Raw genomic sequence first — 6,949 nt, 5'->3', positions numbered from 1 at the left:
GCTGTGAGATGAGGCGGACGGACGATTATTTACCCAGCGCTGTCGGCACAAGCGTCGAGACGAGCTGCAGTCTGTGCCCCAAGGAGCTCCCAGTCTGTCAGGCAGCTGAGGCTAATGATGAATGACTTCCTAAATAAATAAATAAATAAATAAATAAAACTCAAAGGCCTGGGAAAAAAAAAAAAAGAATGGCAAAGTATTACCCTGAACCGTAAGGAAATATAGTTGTTGATGATGGCTGGTGCCATCAAGGTGCTCGGCAGAGGTGTGTGATGGTTGGCTCGTAGATGCTGAAGGGTGGTGTGAGTTTGTGTGTGAGAGAGGGGAAGGGGATGGAGGAGAGAGGGGAAGGAGAAGGGGCAAAGGGAAATGTGGCCTTGGGTCCGTTTCTCCTCTGCCTCGTGCCTTTGTGCATCCCAGAGGAGAGCCCAACTCCTGCCCTGCGTGCACAGAGGCACAGGAGAAGCCACATCTTATCCTGGGATCCATGGAATGGTTTGGGTTGGAAGGCACCTTAATGATCATCTAGTTCCAACCCCCTGCATGGGCAGGGACACTTTCTGCTGTCTTCAGCCCAGTGCTGTGGTGGGCCCAGCAGGAAGCTCCCAGGATTTCTGGTCACTCCAGCATTGCCTCCCTCTCACTGGAGCCTCCAGCACCGATTTTTTGCTCTGTCTTCACTGTAGCAGGGGGATCCTTTGGGGTCCTCCCTGTGCTGTGGCTGCAGCACAGCCTGGCCAGGGGAGCTGTGCTTCCTCCTCCTCCTCCTTGTCCCCTGGCTGCTGGTGGCCTCTGGCAGTGGCACTGTCCCCTCTGCCCAGTCTGTGCTGCACCTGCAGAACGTTTCCCAGGCGCCGCGGACACATCACCGCTTGTCAGAGCCTGTCAGAGCTGTCACTGCAGGGAACCTGGCGGGGGGAAATTAATTTCTCCTGACGATTCCAGCCCAGCTCTGAGCTCTCCTGTCTCCTGCAGTGACCACAGCTTAACCCTTACCCTGCCGTGGTACCACCAGGCACCCTCAGTGCTGCACCTCAAAATGCCCCTGGTGCCTGTTCCTTGGGGACTTGTCACACCCGGGAGGACCAGGAATGATGCAGGAAAGAACAGAAATGGAGAGTGAGTGTGTGTGTGTGTGTGTGTGTGCACGCAAACCCAGCGAGAGGCACAGTGACATCATGCTCAGAGCACTGTCTTCATGTGCAGTTTCTTCTGGTTTCTCACATTGTAAAAAGGGATAATACTGTCATATTAAAGCACTTGGAGATCTGGGGATGAAAAGCAGCGAACAGGACCATGACAGTCCTGATCAAAGCTCTTATTCCTTCATCTGTGTTTGTTTCCCCATGGAAGATGATACTCTGCCTCTTTCTTGTAAATATTTTTTTTAAGATCTAAGTAACTCCCTGATAGATAAACAGTCATGCTTAGCTCTGAAGGATCTCTACTGGCTGCTCTAATTGTGTTTGCCAAGACCATGGCCTGCATTTTGAAGTGGGTTGGGGAGTCGCTTTCCAGGGTAGAGGATCTGCATCCAGCAGCTTTGGAGGGAAAGGGGCTGACTTGGAAATACTCCCAACACGTTCTTTTTTAGGGCAGAATCATGTCTTTTGAGATCAGCCCTTTCTGCACGGCCTCTGGAGCTAGGCACCTAAAGCTACCATCTAGTCTTGAGGTGGTGAGCTTTGCTGATGGATGGGGGTTGTGGCTGGTTTATTAAGTGTGTATATTTTATGAAGCTGTGGGGAAGGGGGGCCCCGTGGGGTCAGGAGCACGGCAGCCCCACGTGCCCCAGCAGGCTGGTCCTCTGAGCAGCCACAGGCTCCCACATCCCTGGGGTGTCTTTGCCAAGATGAAGTGGCTCAGAAGGCAGAATGTTCTTGGAGACTTTGCTGGGCTGTTGATCATGACTGAGCAGGCACAGGGAGGTCTGCAGAGCACGAGGAGTGTCCCTGTTGCAGGGGAAGGAACCATGCGTGGTTCTGGCACTGGGTCTTGCTGAGACTTCCAGTGTTTTGCTTTTGTGGCTGGTGGGTTTGTTTTCTTTTTTCTCTCCCCTGAGCCAACCCTGGGAGCAGCAGCAGCAATGATGCCACTGCATGCAGATCTGTCTCTCTGGGTGAGCTTCCTCAAAGGTCGAATGGCTTTTCCATCAGAGACACCAGCAGCATCTCCCTCTCTGTCCCAACACCGGCTTTCAAGTGCCTGATGAGGAGCTACGAGGGCTGTGGTCTCTCCCCCTTATTAATAGGGCTTAGCTGGTTGGCACGTTGGTGTGTGGGGAGTGGGAAATTAGTGTCAGAGACACATACTTTGAAGCTCTTGTCTTCATGGTCTGTTTCCCCAGTAAAAGAGTCTTAATACTTGCCAGCAAAGCAACCTGAATGAGGAGGCATGGGCCAGGCAGGCTTCCAGGGACAGCACATTGGCATCTTCTTGCTCCCCAGCACCCACAGGGAAAGAAGGTCCCACAGTGGAGTCCTGGGCCAGGTCCAAGCAGGCAGCTGCCCACCTTCCGTGAGCCACCAGTGCTGGAGCATCCCCATCCCAGCCCTGGTGGGGTTGGGTTTGCTGAGGGCAGGATCTTAGATAGGAGCAAATTGAAAATGTGGGGTGGCGAATTTAAATTTCATCTCTCCCCTCCCTGGGGGAGGTGACAAATGAGCTAGTGGTTGTGCTAAAAGCTTTTCTTCTTTCTTTAAAGAGGTTGCTGGGAGGAAATGAAGTGACCCACTGACCTTTGTTAATACGCAGCACAAACTAAGCTGGTGCTGCTGGAAGGAAGGGAGACCTCAGTTCAGCCCTCTGCCTGCAAGGTGTTTGCTTCGATTGATATGTCTAATGGGAGTAATTCTCCTGCAGCAGCAACTGAAAATGAAGATGTTTAATCATCCTCTGGATCTGTGTGGAACTTTTCTGCAGAGAATTCCTTTAAAATCTCCCTTCTCCTTTTCGCGTGCAAGTGAAACAGGAGTTTTGTTTTGTCAATTTTTTTTTTTCAGTTAGTTACATTCTAATGAATCTAGAATGAAGGCATCATCCTTCCCTCCTGCGTGTTTTTTAAAATGCAGAGCAAACATTTCAGTCACTGGCTCCACAGGGGCTAAGAAAAAGTGACATATGGCAAAATATCTGCATTGCTCTGACCTATCCCAGTGCCTGCAACTGTGCAGATACTTGTTTTTTAGCAGCATTTCCCATAGGCTCCCTCTTTAAGCACCAGGAGCCCAAAGTAGCCAAATGATCTGTAGATAAGCCCTCTTCTCCTAGATCCCCTCAGATACACAAAGTAGCTTAAGGGAGTTAGGTGTCCAGCACCCTCTGAAAGGGGAGTAACTGGGAGGAAAATCTTCAAAAGCATCTTAGAGGTTTAGGTTAAGTCCCTTTGACTCTTATGGAACTTAAGCTCTTAAGCAATGTCAGTGCTTTGGAGCATTTTACCCTTTGTGCCTAGCACCCTTGGGTGCATGGAGATCCTGAGCTCAGCACTGGCTGGAGGAGCCACAATGGGAAGCTGCTTCTTGCAAACACTTCTCATTATTTATTATCCGAGACCCTGTGCTCAGTGCCTGCAGGATTCACACGCGTATGTAGAGCTGGAGATCAGGCAGAGCACAAGAATGAATGCCTTGCAGGAGCTCCTTTACTGTAAGAATTATTCTTATTCCTGAAATGTGACCGTATCTAGCACAAATCTGACCCCACTGGAGGCCATGGCTTTACTTAATTGCATTCTTTAGCAAGGATTGAGCTCTATTAGGTGTTTGCTTGTGTTGCAGTAGATACTGTGCCAGAGAATTTAGTGAGGGTTTGCAGGTCTGTGGAGCAGAGCAGGAAAACTGCCATTATGTTTACTTGTGTGGTGCCAGGAGCTTGGCTGGGTGTGCAGCAGACAGGCAGGAGGAGGGATGTAAACCTGCTTCAGAGAGCACAGACAAGGTAAGCTGTGCACAGGCAGAGGAGGGGAGAGGATGGTGGTGAAACCCTTGGGATTTGAGCCTTCAGTGAGGAAATTCCCGCTTGAATTCAGCACCTGCAGCAGAGCCTTGGGGCACGGTAGCTGGGTTTCCAAATGCTGCATGTTCTGCATTGTAGGCAGGAATGGGTCTGTTTCCAGACTCCCTATTGCCAGGGTGCTACAAAGGAAGCAGAGCAAGGTCCTGCCCCTCTGCTTGGTAGCTGCAGGGGAATCGGGTGGGTGCACATCTTGCTGTCCTGAAAATCCCGTGTCCAGGGGGAGACAGGCAGTGACATACCTGCTCTGAAGGATGAGTTGCTGGATTGAAGTTGACGTGTCCTAATATCTCTGCCAGCACTTTCTGTCTCCATCAAGGGCTCGGGAAGCACATTAGCACTGGAGTGGAAGTGTCACCCTCTGGCATCTCCTCTAATCTTGGAGCTGTTGCTGGATCCCCTTTACCAGACCTTCTCCATCGGAGCCCATTATATGGCATGAAAAGCTGCTCTAGATGTGGGACAAGACCTTCTCTATCGGAGCCCATTTTGTGACATGAAAAGCTGTGCTTGATGTGGGAGAGTGGAGCTGCCAGGCTGCTCCCTTTGGAGGAGGTGAAATGTTTCCCTGCCGTGCCTGCATTCAGCTGTGTCACTGGGGGGACTCTGGGGCCGTGGTGCATGGGGCAGTGCAGCCTCTTGGCTGCTCTGAGATGTGGAAAACACTTTTGGAGATAGACAGGGCTCAAGGAGATATTTGGTGGAATTTACTGGGACTGCGGGGGGGGGGATTATTGCTCTGATAAAGAAAAACAAGAGTCTCTAAAGTGCTGGCTGAGCTGCCCTATTTTGGTTTTTGATACAGAGAACTAAAATGGTTGGGAGGATGATGCTTGCTTGCTCTCTCTGACTCCTGCTCTGTCTCCCTCCAGCCTTGCTGGTGGGAATGAGGAGCTGCGTGACTGAAGCAGGGAGCAGTTTGGTTCCATTTGTTGTGCTGGCACTGGTACCACATCCCTGGTTTAATTAACAGTTACAATCGCAGCTATTCACAGCGTTCCCGGTCTCTGCTCGTCTCTGACAACAACAAAAGAAACCCCAGCGTGTTGTTCTGCGCCCTGGAACCCTGTGAACCCCACATTAAATCTGGCTGGAGCCTCTGTGTGTTTCTCTAAGTGTGTCTAGAACAAACATTTGAAGAGATTCCAGTGCTATCATCCAGATTTTGTCTCTTTTTTGGTGAGGGTATCAGTATTTACTCTGGGTTTTCAGCAGCCAGCAAAGCACGATGGATCTAGACTGACACAGAGCTCACAGCAGAGACTTTGTAATCCTCAAAGTACAAGTCCAAAGCTTCTCTCTGGAAAGTTGCTCTTTAGGGCTGAGTACATATGGGGACTTCTTGTTTATCCTGGCTTTTCTTTTATTTCTGTACTATTTGGCCTTGGAGAGTTAATGGGGACAGAAAAAGATTAAAATGCCCCTTCATGCTGCCTGTCCCGATGGTCTCATACCCTGATGTGTATAAGAAAGCTTAAGCACCTCACTATCCCCTTAGTCCCTTTAAAGCTTTTGATCACTGTACAATGTCTGCTACCTGGCTTTTCTCCAAAAGGTGATAAACCCCAGTTTTGATTTTTAATTGGGGTAACTGATAGCAGGAAGGCATCTGTACAGATCTGAGAGCATCCTTCACACAACTCTGGCCCATTATTCTGCTGCTCAGAGTCTGATGGAGGAACCTTGTAGCTACTGACCCTAAGAGGAGGTTGTGTCTGCAGTTTTCACTCTATTTTCAGCCCTTCTGGGGCAAAGCTTGACTCTTATCACTGGAGGAAGAAGTTACCAGTATTGACACACAGGACTGGGGTAGTTGCTAAGAATACAGCTCCTTAATGCCGTTCCAGCTTTGTAGAGGGATCAGGGTAAAGCTGTAAGCAGGCAGCTCCATTTGGAGGCAGGAATTGTCTCCATGGAAATCTGCTGGCAGGGCAAGGGGAGCAGGCAGTCCCTGAACCTCCTGCCCCCAGTGGCAGCCAAGCTGATGTGTTGGTGCTGTCCTGTACCGGCTTTCTGCCACGTCCAGGGCAGAGGTGGCCAGGAGAAAATCTCAGAAGTGTCCTTTGGAGGTTGTGTCTGCTTGCTGTTCCTGTTGGTCCATCAGGATCAACTGCAGCACCTCCTGCTCGAGGATCTATCACTGCCAGTTTTGTGTTAGCTCAGTAACCCTGTTCCTCAGTATGTTGCAGCTGGGGAAACTGAGGCACTGGGCAGGGTGGGAACTCTCAGACATGCAGGGTAGCTGCTGTGATCCCAGCCATGGTAAGAAGTCTGGGAGGCTCACCAGAGTGTATTTGCTCTGCGAGAGGGGCTCTGGACACCTACACTGGCTCCAGGGCTGAGGTTCAGGTTTGCTGTGTTGGGGTCAGTGCTGCACAGCACAGAGCCTGCCTGGGCAGGAGAGAAATCCCTCCTTCAGCTGCACAGATCCTCAGCAAACAAAAACGGGCACAGGAGAGAAACCTTGTACTTCATAGTCTTCCCTCTTGGGGGGCATTTTTTTGGTTCCTTCCTGGGTTTTCATGTCTGAGGTTTCAGTTTTTCTTTGCCCGCCCTGTGCTTTTGTGGAAAAATCGCCCTTTAAGAGGGTCCCTGGGCCTTGTCAGGTCAGATCCCTTCACACCTCATTGCTCCTGTGCTGCTTGGCCAGTGCTGCCTTTCTCCCGTGTTGGAGAAGGGAGAGGAGCCATTGGGTGTTAAACTTTAAACAGGGGCTCTTGTGAGTTGGTGCCTCCCGGTTATGCTTCCCTTTCTTGTCTGTTCCCTCCCTTTCTCTGAGTGCCTGCTTGGAAACTTCCCCTGTCCCACCGAGCAGGTTGGCCTCGGGTCCCCACCTCCCTGCTGGCTGGGTCCTTGGTGGCAGTAAGAAGGGCTGCTCCGTCCCCTGCCATGGGGGCTGCTCCGTCCCCTGCCATGGGGGCTGCTTCCCCGCCCT

The sequence above is a fragment of the Chaetura pelagica genome, unplaced genomic scaffold, assembly GCF_000747805.2.
Source record: "Chaetura pelagica isolate M959 unplaced genomic scaffold, ChaPel_1.0 scaffold1081, whole genome shotgun sequence".
NCBI classification, from domain to species: Eukaryota; Metazoa; Chordata; class Aves; order Apodiformes; family Apodidae; genus Chaetura; species Chaetura pelagica.
Note: the sequence above shows the minus strand (reverse complement) of the source record.